Source organism: Oncorhynchus clarkii, chromosome 2 (assembly GCF_045791955.1).
Source record: "Oncorhynchus clarkii lewisi isolate Uvic-CL-2024 chromosome 2, UVic_Ocla_1.0, whole genome shotgun sequence".
Lineage (NCBI taxonomy): Eukaryota > Metazoa > Chordata > Actinopteri > Salmoniformes > Salmonidae > Oncorhynchus > Oncorhynchus clarkii.
In genome coordinates this window covers 5,769,465-5,790,968 of record NC_092148.1, presented here as the reverse complement: position 1 = coordinate 5,790,968, position 21,504 = coordinate 5,769,465, and the positions used below count along the sequence as shown (strand labels likewise).

Sequence of the window (21,504 nt, the reverse complement as noted above, 5' to 3'; positions counted from 1 at the left end):
CAAGGTAAACCTACACACACACCCGAGGAAGGCCTACACCACACAGAACCTCAAGGTCAACACACACACACACACACACACACACACACCCGAGGAAGGCCTACACCACACAGAACCTCAAGGTAAACACACACACACCACGAGGAAGGCCTACACCACACAGAACCTCAAGGTAAACCTACACACACACCCCGAGGAAGGACTACACCACACAGAACCTCAAGGTAAACCTACACACACACCCGAGGAAGGCCTACACCACACAGAACCTCAAGGTAAACACACACACACCACGAGGAAGGACTACACCACACAGAACCTCAAGGTAAACACACACACACCACGAGGAAGGCCTACACCACACAGAACCTCAAGGTCAACACACACACACACACACACACACCCGAGGAAGGCCTACACCACACAGAACCTCAAGGTAAACACACACACACCACGAGGAAGGCCTACACCACACAGAACCTCAAGGTAAACCTACACACACACCCCGAGGAAGGACTACACCACACAGAACTTCAAGGTAAACCTACACACACACCACGAGGAAGGCCTACACCACACAGAACCTCAAGGTCAACACACACACACACACACACACACACACACACACCCGAGGAAGGCCTACACCACACAGAACCTCAAGGTAAACACACACACACCACGAGGAAGGCCTACACCACACAGAACCTCAAGGTAAACCTACACACACACCCCGAGGAAGGACTACACCACACAGAACCTCAAGGTAAACACACACACACCACGAGGAAGGACTACACCACATAGAACCTCAAGGTAAACCTACACACACACCCGAGGAAGGCCTACACCACACAGAACCTCAAGGTAAACACACACACACCCCAAGGAAGGCCTACACCACACAGAACCTCAAGGTAAACCTACACACACACCCCGAGGAAGGCCTACACCACACAGAACCTCAAGGTAAACACACACACACACCCCGAGGAAGGCCTACACCACAGAGAACCTCAAGGTCAACACACACACACACACACACCCGAGGAAGGCCTACACCACACAGAACCTCAAGGTAAACACACACACACCACGAGGAAGGACTACACCACACAGAACCTCAAGGTAAACACACACACACCCCAAGGAAGGCCTACACCACACAGAACCTCAAGGTAAACCTACACACACACCCCGAGGAAGGCCTACACCACACAGAACCTCAAGGTAAACCTACACACACACCCCGAGGAAGGCCTACACCACACAGAACCTCATGGTAAACACACACACACCCCGAGGAAGGCCTACACCACACAGAACCTCAAGGTAAACACACACACACCCCGAGGAAGGCCTACACCACACAGAACCTCAAGGTAAACCTACACACACACCCCGAGGAAGGACTACACCACACAGAACCTCAAGGTAAACACACACACACCCCGAGGAAGGCCTACACCACACAGAACCTCAAGGTAAACCTACACACACACCCCGAGGAAGGCCTACACCACACAGAACCTCAAGGTAAACACACACACACCCCGAGGAAGGCCTACACCACACAGAACCTCAAGGTAAACACAGAAGGTCTTCTTGGTATGAGAGGTCATCATGATTAACATAGTCATTAATAATGGATGTAAAGCCTGACAGAATTTATAGTAGATTATTTAGGCATGATAAGTTATTGCAATGAATATGTGAATAGATATCACGCGGCAGAGCAGGATTTCAACACCAAGAGACATATATCTGTCAATAGAAAAACTTCCTGTATTATAATAAATATCTTTATCCCAGCCAATCACAGTCCGCCATATTGTGCGGTGAACCGCACCACAGGAGAATAATAATGCAAAACGTCTGTGATTCATTAAGAGAGATCAATGTTTCTTTTAGACACAGTTCTCTAGGATCAATACCCCTCTGGCTGCTAGCAGTTGTATTGATCTCATCTAGTCCTGTTCTCTCTCTCTCTCTCTCTCTCTCTCCTCCCACAGGAATCATTGTCAGATGCTATTAAGGAGCCCTGTAAAATATTTAAATATCTCATTGGTGAGGCCTTATCCCTTTAATCATCTGTTTAAAGATCACATCTGCCTGTCAAACGGCTCCCTAATTCACTATGTAGTGCACTACTTTTGACCAGGACCTATAGCGCACTATATAGCGAATAGGTTGCAATTTGGGACCCAAAACAGAGTTCTCTCTCTCTCTCTTTCTGCAGCGTCATGGTGATGAGCCACTTCATTGATCTTGGACACCTCCAAATTCTTCAATGAGCACCATCGTGTTGAATGTGTATTTTCAGATTACACCTCAACTTTCACTGCTTGAAGATAGTTAGAGAATCAGCTTCCAATAAAGTGTTTCCACTGTCTATCTGGGTTGTGTTTATTGTGGCACACGAGGGAACACCTCTTCCCCTTTCATTACGCCTTTTTTTCTGTTGGCTTCCTGGTGAACACACTCCTAGGCTCTACAGTGTAGGTGGACTTGGCTGAGGACTGGAGTAAAAAAAACAGAACAACCAGCTCTGCTTACTGTGTTCTGTTTCAACTGACCCTGACTGTTACTGTGTTCTCTACTGACCCTGACTGTTACTGTGTTCTGTTTCAACTGACCCTGACTGTTACTGTGTTCTCTACTGACCCTGACTGTTACTGTGTTCTCTACTGACCCTGACTGTTACTGTGTTCTCTACTAACCCTGACTGTTACTGTGTTCTCTACTGACCCTGACTGTTACTGTGTTCTCTACTGACCCTGACTGTTACTGTGTTCTGTTTCAACTGACCCTGACTGTTACTGTGTTCTCTACTGACCCTGACTGTTACTGTGTTCTGTTTCAACTGACCCTGACTGTTACTGTGTTCTCTACTGACCTTGACTGTTACTGTGTTCTCTACTGACCCTGACTGTTACTGTGTTCTGTTTCAACTGACCCTGACTGTTACTGTGTTCTCTACTGACCCTGACTGTTACTGTGTTCTCTACTGACCCTGACTGTTACTGTGTTCTCTACTGACCCTGACTGTTACTGTGTTCTCTACTGACCCTGACTGTTACTGTGTTCTGTTTCAACTGACCCTGACTGTTACTGTGTTTTCTACTGACCCTGACTGTTACTGTGTTCTCTACTGACCCTGACTGTTACTGTGTTCTCTACTGACCCTGACTGTTACTGTGTTCTGTTTCAACTGACCTTGACTGTTACTGTGTTCTCTACTGACCCTGACTGTTACTGTGTTCTCTACTGACCCTGACTGTTACTGTGTTCTCTACTGACCCTGACTGTTACTGTGTTCTCTACTGACCCTGACTGTTACTGTGTTCTCTACTGACCCTGACTGTTACTGTGTTCTCTACTGACCATGACTGTTACTGTGTTCTCTACTGACCCTGACTGTTACTGTGTTCTCTACTGACCCTGACTGTTACTGTGTTCTCTACTGACCCTGACTGTTACTGTGTTCTCTACTGACCCTGACTGTTACTGTGTTCTCTACTGACCCTGACTGTTACTGTGTTCTCTACTAACCCTGACTGTTACTGTGTTCTGTTTCAACTGACCCTGACTGTTACTGTGTTCTCTACTGACCCTGACTGTTACTGTGTTCTGTTTCAACTGACCCTGACTGTTACTGTGTTTTCTACTGACCCTGACTGTTACTGTGTTCTCTACTGACCCTGACTGCTACTGTGTTCTCTACTGACCTTGATATTTACTGTGTTCTCTACTGACCCTGACTGTTACTGTGTTCTCTATTGACCCTGACTGTTACTGTGTTCTGTTTCAACTGACCCTGACTGTTACTGTGTCCTCTACTGACCCTGACTGTTACTGTGTTCTCTACTGACCCTGACTGTTACTGTGTTCTCTACTGACCCTGACTGTTACTGTGTTCTCTACTAACCCTGACTGTTACTGTGTTCTCTACTGACCCTGACTGTTACTGTGTTCTCTACTGACCCTGACTGTTACTGTGTTCTGTTTCAACTGACCCTGACTGTTACTGTGTTCTCTACTGACCCTGACTGTTACTGTGTTCTGTTTCAACTGACCCTGACTGTTACTGTGTTCTCTACTGACCCTGACTGTTACTGTGTTCTCTACTGACCCTGACTGTTACTGTGTTCTGTTTCAACTGACCCTGACTGTTACTGTGTTCTCTACTGACCCTGACTGTTACTGTGTTCTCTACTGACCCTGACTGTTACTGTGTTCTCTACTGACCCTGACTGTTACTGTGTTCTCTACTGACCCTGACTGTTACTGTGTTCTGTTTCAACTGACCCTGACTGTTACTGTGTTTTCTACTGACCCTGACTGTTACTGTGTTCTCTACTGACCCTGACTGTTACTGTGTTCTCTACTGACCCTGACTGTTACTGTGTTCTGTTTCAACTGACCCTGACTGTTACTGTGTTCTCTACTGACCCTGACTGTTACTGTGTTCTCTACTGACCCTGACTGTTACTGTGTTCTCTACTGACCCTGACTGTTACTGTGTTCTCTACTGACCCTGACTGTTACTGTGTTCTCTACTGACCCTGACTGTTACTGTGTTCTCTACTGACCATGACTGTTACTGTGTTCTCTACTGACCCTGACTGTTACTGTGTTCTCTACTGACCCTGACTGTTACTGTGTTCTCTACTGACCCTGACTGTTACTGTGTTCTCTACTGACCCTGACTGTTACTGTGTTCTCTACTGACCCTGACTGTTACTGTGTTCTCTACTAACCCTGACTGTTACTGTGTTCTGTTTCAACTGACCCTGACTGTTACTGTGTTCTCTACTGACCCTGACTGTTACTGTGTTCTGTTTCAACTGACCCTGACTGTTACTGTGTTTTCTACTGACCCTGACTGTTACTGTGTTCTCTACTGACCCTGACTGCTACTGTGTTCTCTACTGACCTTGATATTTACTGTGTTCTCTACTGACCCTGACTGTTACTGTGTTCTCTACTGACCCTGACTGCTACTGTGTTCTCTACTGACCCTGACTGCTACTGTGTTCTCTACTGACCCTGACTGTTACTGTGTTCTCTACTGACCCTGACTGTTACTGTGTTCTCTACTGACACTGGCTTTTACTGTGTTCTCTACTGACCCTGACTGTTACTGTGTTCTCTACTGACCCTGACTGTTACTGTGTTCTCTACTGACCCTGACTGTTACTGTGTTCTCTACTGACCCTGACTGTTACTGTGTTCTCTACTGACCCTGACTGTTACTGTGTTCTCTACTGACCCTGACTGCTACTGTGTTCTCTACTGACCCTGACTGTTACTGTGTTCTCTACTGACCCTGACTGTTACTGTGTTCTCTACTGACACTGGCTTTTCCTGTGTTCTCTACTGACCCTGACTGTTACTGTGTTCTCTACTGACCCTGCAAGTAACTGGGAATTACAGTTATCAATCAATCCCTCCCTCTCCTGTCTCGTTGGTGGTGTTGACTGTGAGTCTGTTTCCCCAGGTGAGGTCTCTGACCTGTTCAGTGTGAAGGAGGTGGATGGTATTGTAGCAGGGGGAGGACCGAGGTCCAGGGGCTGGGCCTGCTGGACACCAGAGACGACTGCTGGAGGTTTTTCATCGACCAAGTCCGACTCAAACTCAAGGTCCAGTTCAGTAAGACACTTGACTCTTTCTAACCTGTAGGTAGTCTGCTTCCTGTAAATTCCCCTCAGAATCTAGAGGGAGATAGTCAGTTAAGACACGGCTCCTTGAATTGTGCCCTGTTGAATGGTTGTTATGGTTAGATGCCTTGCCAGAGCGACAGAGACACAGGTGGCTAAAGGAGAGGAAAGAAAGAGTCAGACAGTGCACATGTTCCAGGTCCAGCTAATCCATCCATGGACCCCGACAGGCCTCTACTGGGGTGTCCTGTCTGTTAGATCCAAACTCAGGTTGTGGCTCACTGCACATGTCAGACATGCCCCACAACGGACTGAAAGAGAAGGAGAGAGCGAGAGATGGAAAGAGAGGGAGAGGGGGGGGGGGGGGGAGAAAGAGAGGAAGGATGGAAGGAAGGAATGTGAGTGAGAGGGAAAGAGAGAGGGAGGTAGAATGGACAGGCTGCCAGTTTGTCTCACTCTATTAAAAGAGGATGTTTCCTATTTGGTTGCATCTGCCATGTCAGTGGTCTATGACTGCGTGTGTGTTGTCATACAGTATGTGCATTTGGGCATACATCCTTTTATGTCTGTGTTGGGCAATGTGCACATACTGTATGTGTCTGTGTGTTTACCATGTCTGCCAAAAGTGTCTGGTGGTTAGCCACCCAGAGCCCCGTCTCTCCCAGGGCCTGTATGTTCATGGCTTTGTGAAGTACAGGGTGCTGTTTGGGATGCAACCGCAATGAACATAGTAGGACCATATGGGCCTCCCTATGGGGCCTGGTCAAAAGTAGTGCACTAAATAGGGAATAGGGTGCCTGCCATGTGTCCATGTCTGTCTGAACCTCACTTCCTTCTTCCTGCCATGCGGATGGTGTCTCTCTCTAGCTGGTTCTGTGTCTGTCTCCTGTGGGCAGTGCCCTGCGTCTCAGGGCCCGTCTCTTCCCTGCCCTGGTCCACTGCACCACCATGGACTGGTTCCACCGCTGGCCCCCTGAGGCCCTGCAGTCTGTCAGCCTCAGGTTCATCCAGGTGACTGAGGACATTGAGGTGAGGCCTGGTAGCTACTAGACAGCTTCATTAAATGTACCGGACACTTTCAACAAGGTACTGTAGTCTTCTTTACCAGGCCTGAGCTCAGTCTGTAGTCTTCTTTACCAGGCCTGAGCTCAGTCTGTAGTCTTCTTTACCAGGCCTGAGCTCAGTCTGTAGTCTTCTTTACCAGGCCTGGGTTCAGCCTGTAGTCTTCTTTACCAGGCCTGAGCTCAGTCTGTAGTCTTCTTTACCAGGCCTGAGCTCAGTCTGTAGTCTTCTTTACCAGGCCTGAGCTCAGTCTGTAGTCTTCTTTACCAGGCCTGGGTTCAGTCTGTAGTCTTCTTTACCAGGCCTGAGCTCAGTCTGTAGTCTTCTTTACCAGGCCTGAGCTCAGTCTGTAGTCTTCTTTACCAGGCCTGAGCTCAGTCTGTAGTCTTCTTTACCAGGCCTGAGCTCAGTCTGTAGTCTTCTTTACCAGGCCTGAGCTCAGTCTGTAGTCTTCTTTACCAGGCCTGAGCTCAGTCTGTAGTCTTCTTTACCAGGCCTGAGCTCAGTCTGTAGTCTTCTTTACCAGGCCTGGGTTCAGTCTGTAGTCTTCTTTACCAGGCCTGAGCTCAGTCTGTAGTCTTCTTTACCAGGCCTGGGTTCAGCCTGTAGTCTTCTTTACCAGGCCTGAGCTCAGTCTGTAGTCTTCTTTACCAGGCCTGGGTTCAGTCTGTAGTCTTCTTTACCAGGCCTGGGTTCAGCCTGTAGTCTTCTTTACCAGGCCTGAGCTCAGTCTGTAGTCTTCTTTACCAGGCCTGGGTTCAGTCTGTAGTCTTCTTTACCAGGCCTGGGTTCAGCCTGTTTTCCATTTCTTCCAAATAATTCAAAACGGGTACAAAATTCATCATTCATTTTGAGTGATTTTCGAAACTATGTGAAATGTGTTTTACACAGCTCAGGTCTGTTCCAGTAGATGAATGACACCACAGGGCTGTGTAGTTGTGCTGATGTGATGGTGTATTACACAGCTCAGGTCTGTTCCAGTAGATGAATGACACCACAAGGCCGTGTAGTTGTGCTGATGTGATGGTGTATTACACAGATCAGATCTGTTCCAGTAGATGAATGACACCACAAGGTTGTGTAGTTGTGCTGATGTGATGGTGTATTACACAGCTCAGGTCTGTTCCAGTAGATGAATGACACCACAAGGCTGTGTAGTTGTGCTGATGTGATGGTGTTTTACACAGCTCAGGTCTGTTCCAGTAGATGAATGACACCACAAGGCTGTGTAGTTGTACTGATGTGATGGTGTTTTACACAGCTCAGGTCTGTTCCAGTAGATGAATGACACCACAAGGCCATGTAGTTGTACTGATGTGATGGTGTATTACACAGCTCAGGTCTGTTCCAGTAGATGAATGACACCACAAGGCCGTGTAGTCGTGATGGTGTTTTACACAGCTCAGGTCTGTTCCAGTAGATGAATGACACCACAAGGCCGTGTAGTTGTGCTGATGTTATGGTGTATTACACAGCTCAGGTCTGTTCCAGTAGATGAATGACACCACAAGGCCGTGTAGTCGTGATGGTGTTTTACACAGCTCAGGTCTGTTCCAGTAGATGAATGACACCACAAGGCCGTGTAGTTGTACTGATGTGATGGTGTATTACACAGCTCAGGTCTGTTCCAGTAGATGAATGACACCACAAGGCCGTGTAGTCGTGATGGTGTTTTACACAGCTCAGGTCTGTTCCAGTAGATGAATGACACCACAAGGCTGTGTAGTTGTACTGATGTGATGGTGTATTACACAGCTCAGGTCTGTTCCAGTAGATGAATGACACCACAAGGCCGTGTAGTTGTACTGATGTGATGGTGTTTTTGATCTGGATTTTTTTCTCTGTGGTCTATGTTAAAATCAAATCAAATCAAATGACATTTTCTAACATGCGTGGAATACAACTGGTGTAGACTTTACCGTGAACTGCTTTCTTACGAGCTTAATGAGAGATTAATGAAATAAAATACACAAGGAAGGAGCTACATACAGTACAGTCAGGTTGACAACAGCATTCTGCTATACAGGTTAGACATAGTTAGTTGTAATTACTGTCCTAGATTAGAACAACAGTTTACACTGTGCTGTAGTGTGTTTTGGCCATGTCCTTCCTAATGACACTCGTAAAGGGTTTAAGACTTAGTCAGTTAGACTTTTAATGAACATCTTGTAATTACAGCAGTGCAGCTGTATTAACTTTACCATAGATCCCTCATCATTACTTCTCCACTGAGACTCACTGAGCTACTGACAAATGGCTGCTCGCATGGCAGATGACTGCTGTGTGTGTGTGTGTGTGTGTGTGTGTGTGTGTGTGTGTGTGTGTGTGTGTGTGTGTGTGTGTGTGTGTGTGTGTGTGTGTGTGTGTGTGTGTGTGTGTGTGTGTGTGTGTGTGTGTGTGTGTGTGTGTGTGTGTGTGCAGAGTAGACGTATCATTGTTTTCCCTCATGGCAGTGGAACGATCATTACCCAGGATCATTTATGTTAATGAGAGCAGAGTGATTAATACGGTAACGACGACCCTCTCAGGAGGCACAGCTGTCACCGCACTAACAAGAAGGGCCTTCACATGCTGATGCTGTGGGGAGCTGTGGGAGAAGACTATAGGAGTGTATGTGTGTGTGTGTGTGTGTGTGTGTGTGTGTGTGTGTGTCTCTGTGTGTGTGTGTGTGTGTGTGTGTGTGTGTGTCTCTCTCTGTGTGTGTGTGTGTGTGTGTGTGTGTGTGTGTGTGTGTGTGTGTGTGTGTGTGTGTGTGTGTGTGTGTGTGTGTGTGTGTGCACGTGGCAATGGTTCTGACCTTTTCTCCAGTACAATGTGTTACTCCAAAGCTGTATGATCAGAATGACCCACTTCCAACAGTTGAACACAGGGTCACTGGCCTCAACTCCAAGCACTTGAGTCTGGCAGCGCTGAAAGCATCCATCAAAGGAAAATATGGAAATATGTCTGCCTTGTATGAGAAGTTGAAACCTGAAATCAAATAATTATTTGTGAGAAATGACATATAAAGTGATAAATATTTAAACATGTTTGTCTTGTTAAAGAAGTAGCAAAACACAATTAAATAAATGTTAAATTATATGGAGTTTAAAAAATGCACAAGCCACAAATAATGGATGAACTAGGAAATCAATGAGAACTTTGTTGCTCCGCGTCTCAACTGAACATGCAACACTTTGTCAAAAGACATTATGTCAGATCTTAATTACTAATGATTTTCCCCACTGGTTCCTGGATCATGTACAATGGCCTTTTGTGAGTGATGTTCAGGTTTTAGCCCTGTTCAATGTGCCACTTTGTTTTTGCATTAATTGATCGCTAATGGCATGTGATTAATTGTGACATGGTGGTGCATTGAGCAGCACTATGATAAATACCCAGTCAGTAGGGCTGTGCTGTAGCTTCTACACTGTGTGCAGTAGAGTACTGTGTAAAAGAAAGTTGAAGGACATGAGGGATAATGTAAACAGAGCCTCTGCGTTATGCACTGCATGTCACAGGCCTTAAACACATTATTTTCCCAGTGGTTTCAAAGCCTAATCAGTCCTGCTAGCTGCCCCTAAATTTGAGATTGAGTAAGTCGAGGCTGGCCAAGTAAAATGGCAAAACTTGTAGATGAATTCAGAATTTATGAAGATAATATTTCAGGGCCCATCAGCTTGGGGACGTTAAGCTCCACTCAATCCAGAGCGCCCCAGCTATGCTCTCCCCCCCCCCCCCCCCGCCCCACCACCTCTGCTTATTTTTACAGCCAGCAGTCCAGAAATCCATTAGTCTTTTCATGGCCTATGTTCACACCAGTGTCAACCAGGCAAGTGAAAAATACCCGGCGCGATGAGAAGAGGTACAATTACACCACTCCAAAAGAGCTTTCTCCAGCAGATCATCCTGTAGAGTAAGTTCCTGGGGAAGAGCTGGTCTCAGATCCGTGGGAAGATGAAGCGCCTCGTCAGCAGCCTTCAGAAGCTCCAGACTACTGCCGCTCTGATAGGAGTCTGAGTGCGTCCCAAATGGCACCCTATTTCCTATGGTGCACTACTTTCAACCAGGTCCTCTACACTATATAGGGAATAAGGTGCCATTTGGAATGTATGGAATAGGGTGCCATTTGGAATGTATGGAATAGGGTGCCATTTGGAATGTATGGAATAGGGTGCCATTTGGAATGTATGGAATAGGGTGCCATTTGGAATGTATGGAATAGGGTGCCATTTGGAATGTAGGGAATAGGGTGCCATTTGGAATGTAGGGAATAGGGTGCCATTTGGAATGTATGGAATAGGGTGCCATTTGGAATGTATGGAATAGGGTGCCATTTGGAATGTAGGGAATAGGGTGCCATTTGGAATGTAGGGAATAGGGTGCCATTTGGAATGTATGGAATAGGGTGCCATTTGGAATGTAGGGAATAGGGTGCCATTTGGAATGTAGGGAATAGGGTGCCATTTGAGAGGCAGCCTTTAACGTTATGTTAATATCAGAACCTCAAGGCTGTGGGACGAGATCAGAGGAGGTTTGAGTAACACATTTGTATAATGCCTTTTGCCTTTACACTGATTGAATGCTGCTGATAAACCTTGAAATGAATGTAAATCACATTTTATAGCTATTGCTGCAGAGAGTACAACATTGGATTTCCATTTATTGAATCAGTTTTTATTGCAAAAAAATGCCATCAGAAGATGTATTATAATATCATTAACACAGACGTGACATGAATCAGATTCTTTATCCAAAGTATGATGATATTCATGTATTGCTCAAATGGTACCCTATTCTCTATATACTGTACGGTGCCTTCAGAAAGCACTCAGACCCCTTGACTTTTTCCACATTTTATTACGTTACATCCTTGTTCTAAAATGGATTAAATAAAAAACATGTCTTCATCAATCTACACACTATACCCCATAATGACAAAGCGAAAAAAATATATTTTTTACATTTTTGCTAATTTATTACAATTTTAAAAAAGATACCTTATTTACATAAGTATTCAGACCATTTGCTATGAGACTCGAAATTGAGTTCAGGTGCATCCTGTTACCATTGATCATCCTTGAGATGTTTCTACAACTTGATTAGAGTCCACCTGTGTTAAATTCAACTAATTGGACATGATTTGGAAAGGCACACACCTGTCTATATAAGGTGCCATAGTTGACAGTGCACGTCAAAGCAAAAACCAAGCCATGAAGTCGAAGGAATTGTCCATAGAGCTCCAAGACAGGATTGTGTCGAGGCACAGGTCTGGGGAAGGATACCAAAACATGTCTGCAGCATTGAAAGTCCCCAAGAACAGTGGCCTCCATCATTCTTAAATGGAAGAAGTTTAGAACCATCAAGACTCTTCCTAGAGCTGGCTGCCCTGCCAAACTGAGCAAATGGGGGAGAAGGGCCTTGGTCAGGGAGGTGACCAAGAACCAGATGGTCACTCTGACAGAGCTCCAGAGTTCCTCTGTGGAGATGGCAGAGCCTTCCAGAAAGACAACCATCTCTGCAGCACTCCATCAATCAGGCCTTTATGGTAGAATGGCCAGATAGAAGCCTCTCCTCAGTAAAAGGCACATGACAGCCCGCTTGGAGTTTTCCAAAAGGCACCTAAAGGACTATCAGACCATGAGAAACAAGATTCTCTGGTCTGATGAAACCAAGATTGAACTCTTTGGCCTAAATGCCAAGTGAGTCTGGAGTCTGGAGGAAGTCTGGAGGAAACCTGGCACCATCCCTACAGTGAAGCATGGTGGTGGCAGCATCATGCTGTGGGGATGTTTTTCAGTTGCAGGGACTGGGAAACTAGTCAGGATCAAGGGAAAGATGAACGGAGAAAATTCTAGAGAGATCCAGAGCGCTCAGGACCTCAGACTGGGGGGAAGGTTCACCTTCGAATAGGACAACGACCCTAAGCACACAGCCAAGACAATGTAGGATTGGCTTCGGAACAAGTCTCTGAATGACCTTGAGTGGCCCAGCCAGAGCCCGGACTTGAACCCAATCAAACATCTCTGGAGAAACCTGAAAATAGCTGTGCAGCGACTTTCCCCATCCAACCTGGCAGAGCTTGAGAGGATCCGCAGAGAAGAATGGGAGAAACTCCCCAGATACAGGTGTGCCAAGCTTGTAGCGTCATACCCAAGAAGACTCGAGGTTGTAATCACTGCCAAAGGTGCATCAATAAAGTACTGAGTAAAGAGTCTGAATACTTATGTAAATGTGATATTTCAGTTTTACATTTTTAATAAATGTGCAAAAATGTCTAAAAAACTGCTTTTGCTTTGTCATTATGGGATATTGTGATGTTATTATGAGGTATTGTGTGTAGATTGATTGTGTGTAGATTTTTCTTTAGAGTAAGGCTGTAATGTAACACAATGTGGAAAAAGTCAAGGGTTCTGAATACTTTCCTAATGGTCTGTAGTGCTCTGGTCCAAAGTAGTGCACTAGATAGGGAATAGGGTGCAGTCTGAGATGCATCCTCTTATGGGACTGTGTGGTTTACTGTAGGTTAAGGAGCTAAAAGCCAAACCTGCGTCCCAAGAAGAGGATCTGACCCTGAAGTATGCTGATGCAGAATCTCTCGTCCGTTAGATTGGACAGCAGACTGAGATGTAGCTACCAGAGAGAGGCTGCAGATGTAGCAGGTCATCTTGTTAAATACCCAATCAGACATGGCTTAATTAAATATCAAATATCTTTATTACTAGACGGCATTTTTAATACTTGAGTGGCGCTTGATCTACCCGGTGTAATGGACAATAGAATAGTCCCAAAAGTGCAAACCCCAATCTCAATCAAGCGCACCTCAAATATCAAGACAAATACTTGACATTATGTTTTTGACCCAGGTCTATTATTTCACTTATTTCACTATTTCACAAAAAAAGATCAAGCCCTCTTAGTTGAAGGAGTGACTTAGCTGACAGTGTCTGTGTCCTCTGTTCAGCTGTTTGTCATCCAGACAGAGGTTTCACTGAAGCATAGGGACTGTCAGACTGACCTGGCCAAGGCAGAGCCCATTCTGCAAGCTGTTACTGCAGTGCTGGACACTCTTAACAAGGTACAATACTCAAATCATGTCATAGATTATAGAGTAATTGTAGCTAAGCCACATATCTAATAAGGGAACCAGTCAACCTGTAAATGAACCAGTTATTTACAGTACTAAATCACTCATCAAGTTAATGATCCTTTTGGTTTGTTGTATATGGTTCTTGATTGATTTATTCAACTGTCATAAAGCCAGGTAAGTCATTGATAAATAAATAATATTCTACAATAACTAGTGAATCTGACTGAGCTGAAATCGTTCGGCAATCCCTCCGGCGGCGGTGATCAACGTGGAGGTGATGGTGCTGCTGGCTCTGTGTGGCTTCGTTCCCAAGCAGAGGAGCTGGAAGGCTAAGGTTACCACCTGTCACTGTGTCACTTTGTGGGCTATACTCAGCCTTCTCTCAGGTTGGTAAGTTGGTGGTTGAAGATATTCCTCTAGTGGTGTGGGGGCTGTGCTTTGGCAAAGTGGGTGGGGTTATATCCTGCCTGTTTGGCCCTGTCCGGGGTTATCATCGGATGGGGCCACAGTGTCTCCTGACCCCTCCTGTCTCAGCCTCCAGTATTTATGCTGCAGTAGTTTGTGTCGGGGGGCGAGGGTCAGTCTGTTATATCTGGAGTATTTCTCCTGTCTTATCTGGTGTCCTGTGTGAATTTAAGTATGCTCTCTCTAATTCTCTCTTTCTCTCTCTCGGAGGACCTGAGCCCTAGGACCATGCCTCAGGACTACCTGGCATGATGACTCCTTGTTGTCCCCAGTCCACCTGGCCCGTGCTGCTGCTCCAGTTTCAACTGTTCTGCCTGCGGCTATGGAACCCTGACCTGTTCACTGTGATTATTATTATTTGACCATGCTGGTCATTTATGAACATTTGAATATCTTGGCCATGTTCTGTTATAATCTCCACCCGGCACAGCCAGAAGAGGACTGGCCACCCCTCATAGCCTGGTTCCTCTCTAGGTTTCTTCCTAGGTTTTGGCCTTTCTAGGGAGATTTTCCTAGCCACCATGGTTCTACACCTGCATTGCTTGCTGTTTGGGGTTTAGGCTGGGTTTCTGTACAGCACTTTGATATATCAGCTGATGTAAGAAGGGCTATATAAATAAATTTGATTTGAATTGTGTCAATCACATCATCGTCTGTCTGAGGGATACCAGTGTAATCTGGGTCTGGCCTTGACCCTGTATGTACCCTGCATGTCTCATCCTGACAATTCAGCTGGATGATGGCTCTTTGAATATAGTTCTGAATGGAGCCAGCGCCACTGCACTGTACCATCCTCTGGGCTCGAAGATTAATGTTCTTTGATTGTCTTTATTATGTTGGCTCAGCAAGTCCATCAACCAATCCGACAATAGTCTGCCTTGTGACATCATCAACATGTGCAAGACGTGTTTTACAGTCAAAAGCGGTGTGTTCCACTTGACTGACAACAATACATCACCCTTTCTACATTAATTTGTATTGTATCTTGATGCAAACATGTCTCCCTGTGGCTTCCAGGTGATGACCTCCTGCAGGCACTGGTATCGTATTACAAGGACCACATCGCTGAGTCATGTCTGGTGGTGAAGGCCAGCATCCCGGAGTTGTCTCTTCACTGCTGATGTTGAGACTGGTGTTTTGCTGGTACTATTTAATGAAGCTGCCAGTTGAGTACTTGTGAGGCTGTAATCGAACCCACAAATGCTGATGTTCCAGATACTCAACTAGTCTAAAGAAGGCCAGTTGTATTGCTTCTTTAATCAGAACAACAGTTTTCACCTGATGAAACTGGAGGTAAGAAGTGTTGTATTATAACACGCTGGGTTGAAATCGCCAGCTCTCACAACGATCATATGCCACTCAGCCTTGTCTTTTCATGAAGCCTATCTAATCTGTGATTCTGTGGTGGTTCTAACAGGGGTTGGATATCAACCTACAGAGCCTCACAGTCCAGTTTGAGAAGGCTGCTGATGACAAGGTCCAGTGCCAGGAGGAAGTGACCCACACCAACCAGACTATCGAGCAGGCCAACCAGCTGGTCAAGGGCCTAGAGGTACAGAGAGGAGGGGCTGGGGTGGGGGTCAGTCCTGTCATGCCTGATACACACTATAGAGCCAAACCCAGCTGCTCTGGGCCGGGTAGTGGTTACACATCCACCATCGTTTCTGGAACCATGCTGCAAAGGACAATGGGAAAAGAAAATACCTGAGCCAGCAACGCACTGTTCGGCCATATAGTGTGTATCAGTGATCAGTGTGTCTCACCTGGCATAGAAGAGACTGGTGACAGAGCCCGAGGCACGCTGTCTACCAGGAGGTGGGGTTGACAGAAGTGTATCAGGGATCAGTGTGTCTCACCTGGCATAGAAGAGACTGGTGACAGAGCCCGAGGCACGCTGTCTACCAGGAGGTGGGGTTGACAGAAGTGTATCAGGGATCAGTGTGTCTCACCTGGCATAGAAGAGACTGGTGACAGAGCCCGAGGCACGCTGTCTACCAGGAGGTGGGGTTGACAGAAGTGTATCAGGGATCAGTGTGTCTCCTCTGGCATAGAAGAGACGGGTGACAGAGCCCGAGGCACGCTGTCTACCAGGAGGTGGGGTTGACAGAAGTGTATCAGTAATCTGGATGAGGACTTGTTATAATGTCCCTGTGATGTGGCTGTGTCTGGCTGGAGTGTGGTGGAGGGGATGGAGCTTCAGGTCTGGCTAGCCAGCCTGTTGGGGATCAGGGAGGATGGAGAGGGAAAGAGGGATGGACCACAGCAAACGCACCATTAAACTGGGCAACTGTCTCTGTCTGGCCCACAGCCCAGTGGAGAAGAGAGATGGCAGGAAGGCTGCATGGACCGTACACTCAAGCTGGGCAGCAGACTGGCCTGAAGAGGTGGGTGTGTGTGTGTGTGTGTGTGTGTATTCGGTACACGTATAGATGTGTATACATTGTAATTGATGCTGCTCTTTAGATAATTCCTATTTTGGCTACAGTGTCTTCTATTCTACTCACATCAAGTCCAGGTGTTGCATGTTAAAACAAAGTGATCCAGTGGGGATCCAAAATGTTTACGTCGGTCAGTTAATGTGAAATCCAATAGGAGCCATGTTTTTCTGCCGTGGCCACATTCACACGTTCTACTTTCTTATTCAACAAAACAAATGTGGCCAGCATGGGACAGCTTGGCCTTTCCACATATCAAGATAAATGATATGTCTTTGTGGCATTGATCTGGGAGCCACAGTGTTTAGACTAATACATCAGACTATATTTAATCATTAACTTACCTCACAGGCTCAACAGCTGTTGGAAATTAAAAACGCTTCACCCCAAGACTGAGTGATATTACAGACAACCCATAATGCATTAGGGTAAAATTATAGTGATTTTTAACTGTCTGGGAATTTATTATGCCACATATTCTGTCCCCATGGGCCCTTGTGAAGAAACGCCAGGCGTGATTTACCGTGTTCAGGCTGTCACAGCTGGTCATACTATGGAAGGATTAATTGGACGCTAAATAGATGCTGAGTGAATTTGCAGGAAAACTTTCAAAGCCAGTTTGGTGGAATTAGTGTTGTATACTTTATTGCTTTAGGTTTTTCTAGTCTGGCTGATAGACTGGGAGGGGAAACATATTTCAGCCTAGATGAACCTTGCATCCCAGAGTTTGAAATATTTTAGGTGCTTTGAAGTTAAATGCATATAACAAGTTTTCAGTTGATTCTAAAAGTAATTTTATACATACACTGTGGACTACGTTTCATAGTGCTTTTGGTGGTGTATATTGTCATGAAGAAGCCTGGTTTATGTGTGTGTCCCAGTCAGAAAAGGAGTGGTGGCCCCAGGCCGAAGACTCTGAGTGGTGATGTTCTCCTCACCTCAGCTTCTGTCTCCTACGTGGGTCACTTCACCAGGCCCTACCGACACCAACTGCTCTACGAAGCCTGGATACCCTTCATACAGTCACAACGGGGAAGATCCCAAATGGCACCCTATTCCCTATGTAGCGCACTACTTTTGACCAGCGGGGCATTATCAAGCTGCTCCTTTATCCTTTATCGTGTAGATATGTCCTAAACTGTTTTTATTCGTGGTCTTTAATTGATTTTATTTGAACATTTTGATTTTGGATGTAAATTTAGGGATAACCCGCCTTGAAATTAATCTTGGTGAAACCTTGTTGCCTCTCTCGCTATCGGCCTGCATGGTTGTACAGTCGGTACCCCACACACAGCCAACCGAGTCACATCACCGCCTCACTGCTGTCAGTTCCAAATGCCACCCTATGTATTATTTAGTGCACTATATAGTGAACAGGGTTCCATCTGTCTGTCTCTCTGTGTGTTCCAGGTCTCCATCCACCAGACAGATGACCTGGACCCTGTCCTCATGCTTCCAGACGATGCCACCGTGGCTGCCTGGCACAACCAGGGCCTGCCAAACGATAGGATGTCTACAGAGAGCTCTGCCATCCTGACCACCGGCGAGTGCTGGACTCTTATGATGGACCCCCAGCAGCAGGGTATAAAGTGGATCTGCAGGCGCTGTGGGCCAGAGCTCAGGGTGGAGCTGCTCCACCAGATGGAGTGAGAGAGGGAGGGCGTTGTTTTGACGCGTTTCATTAATGATAGTAGAGATTTCAGAGGGGGGTGAAAAAGGAATGGAAGCAAGTTGGACTTGGAACATTGATGGTCACAAGGGTTTGTTTTGTATCACTGGACAGTGTCTATCCAAGTGGTCCAGTCTGTTTGTACTTTAGCCAAACATATACAGTAGGGTATGATAACCATAGAAGATTTGGTGCCTGGACAGTAGATACAGGATGGGACCAGGCTAATCACTGGTCACTACTAATTATCAGCTACAGTTTGAAAAGTATTCAGACTCTTTGACATTTTCCACATTTTGTAACGTTACAGCCTTATTCTAAAATTGATTAAATTATACATTTTCTCATCAATCTAAACACCTTACCCCCTAATGACAAAGTGAAAACAGATTTTTAGCGATTTTTGCAGAATTATTACAATTCAAATACAGAAATATCTTATTTACATTAGTATTTAGACATTTTGCTATGAGACTTGAAATTGAGCTCAGGAGCCTCCTGTTTCCAATTATCATCTTTGAGATGTTTCTACAACTTGATTTGAGTACACCTGTGTGGTAAATTCAACTAACTGGACATGATTTGGAAAGGCACACACCTGTCTATATAAGGTCCCATAGTTGACAGTGCATGTCAGATCAAAAACCAAGCCATAAGGTCAAAGGAATTGTCTGTAGGGCTCAGAGACAGGATCGTGTCGAGGCACAGATCTGCTGGAAAGGTACCAATCATTCTTAAATAGTAGAAGTTTAGAACCATCAAGACTCTTCCTAGAGCTGGCTGCCCAGCCAAACTGAGCAAGCAGTCGAGGGAGAAGAGCCTTGGTCAGGGAGATGACCAAGAACCAGTTGGTCACTATGACAGAGCTCCAGAGATCCTCTGTGGAGATGGCAGAACCTTCCAGAGACAACCATCTCTTCAGCACTCCATCAATCAGGTCTTGATGGTAGAATGGCCAGACGGAAGCCACTCTTCAGTAAAAGGCACATGACAGCCCGATTGGAGTTTGCCAAAAGGTACCTAAAGGACTCTCAGACCATGAGAAACAAGATTCTCTGGTGTGATGAAACCAAGATTGAACTATTTGGCCTGAATGCCAAGCATCACATCTGGAGGAAACCTGGCACCATCCCTACGGTGAAGCATGGTGGTGGCAGCATCATGCTGTGAGTGTCACGTTCTGACCTTAGTTCTGTTATTATATCTTTGTTTTAGTATGATCAGGGCATGAGTTGGGTGGGTTGTCTATGTTCGTTTTTCTATAATTTGGGATTTCTGTGTTCGGCCTAGTATGGTTCTCAATCAGAGGTAGCTGTCAATCGTTGTCCCTGATTGAGAATCATACTTAGGTAGCCTGGTTTCACTTTTGAGTTGTGGGTGTTTATTTTCCGTGCCAGTGTTTGTGCCACACAGGACTGTTTCGTTTGTGTCGTTTAGTCATGTTTATTGTTTTGTATTTCAGTGTTCATTTTTGATTAAACATTGTGGACACTTACCATAATGCGCATTGGTCCTCTGATCCTTCTCGCTACTCCTCCTCAGAAGAGGAGGACGAGATCAATTACAGTGAGGATGTTTTTCAGTGTCAGGGACTGGGAAGCTTGTCAGAATCGAGGGGAAAATGAACGGAACAAAGTACAGAGAGATCCTTGATGAAAACCTGCTCCAGAGCGCTCAGGAACTCAGACTGGGGAGAAGGTTCACCTTTCAACAGGACATTGACATTAAGCACGCAGCCAAAACAACACAGGAATGGCTTCGGGACAAGTCTCTGAATGTCTTTGAGTGGCCCAGCCAGAGCCAGGACTTGAACCTAATCTCTGGAGAGACCTGAAAATAGCTGTGCAGCAATGCTCCCTATCTAACCTGACAGAGCTTGAGAGGATCTGCAGAGAAGAATGGGAGAAACTCCCCAAATACAGGTGTGCCAAGCTTGTACCTTCATACCTAAGAAGACTTGAGGCTGTAATCGCTGCCAAAGGTGCTTCAACAAAGTTAAGGGTCTAAATACTTATGTAAATGTGATATTTCATTTTTTTATGTATGTATTTTTTCCAAAACCTGTTTTTGCTTTGTCATTATGGGGTATTGTGTGTAGATTGATGAGGGGGGGAAAGTATTTCATCCATTTTAGAATAAGGCTGTAACATAACAAAATGTGGGGTTTGAATACTTTCCGAGTGCACTGTATGTTTTTTTCAAATTGATTGATGAGAAAAGTATCATCCAATCCATGGGTTCTCTCACAGCACCCTCATATGCCATGTCTTGAAATATGCAGACAGGCGTATTAAAATAAATGTACATTGTTATTCTTCTGACAGACAACATTCTAACTCCGCCCATCCATGTGTCATTTGGCTTGCCGGTTACCAAATGTAAAAAAGTATTCAAGTTACCTGTTCCAGTGAATCATTCGGGTTACACTTTAAATGAAATACCTACTGTACGATTAATGCTTTATAACATCCTTTATAATGCCTTATAATACAATTGTAAGTGTATTATAAGTTATTATACAGGATGCTATAAAGTATAATTCTCTCTAAAGTGTTACCATCATCATTCTCTACAGGTATTTGGATGTGTTAGAGCGAGCCCTTGCCTATGGAGAGACTGTTCTGATGGAGAACCTACAGGAGAGAGTTGACCCAGTCCTGGAGCCACTACTGGGGAGATAAACACAAGAGACTGTTCTGATTGAGAACCTACAGGAGAGAGTTGACCCAGTCCTGGAGCCACTACTGGGGAGATAAACACAAGAGACTGTTCTGATGGAGAACCTACAGGAGAGAGTTGACCCAGTCCGGGAGCCACTACTGGGGAGATAAACACAAGATACTGTTCTGATTGAGAACCTACAGGAGAGAGTTGACCCAGTCCGGGAGCCACTACTGGGGAGATAAACACAAGAGATTGTTCTGATTGAGAACCTACAGGAGAGAGTTGACCCAGTCCGGGAGCCACTACTGGGGAGATAAACACAAGAGATTGTTCTGATTGAGAACCTACAGGAGAGAGTTGACCCAGTCTGGGAGCCACTACTGGGGAGATAAACACAAGAGACTGTTCTGATTGAGAACCTACAGGAGAGAGTTGAGCCAGTCCTGGAGCCACTACTGGGGAGATAAACACAAGAGACTGTTC

At 45.6% G+C, this 21,504-nt stretch overlaps 1 pseudogene; it reads left to right on the top strand.

The window, feature by feature from the left end:
- Window positions 1-21,504, top strand: part of LOC139419015 (dynein axonemal heavy chain 11-like) — a 55,077-nt pseudogene that overhangs the window by 9,184 nt on the left and 24,389 nt on the right.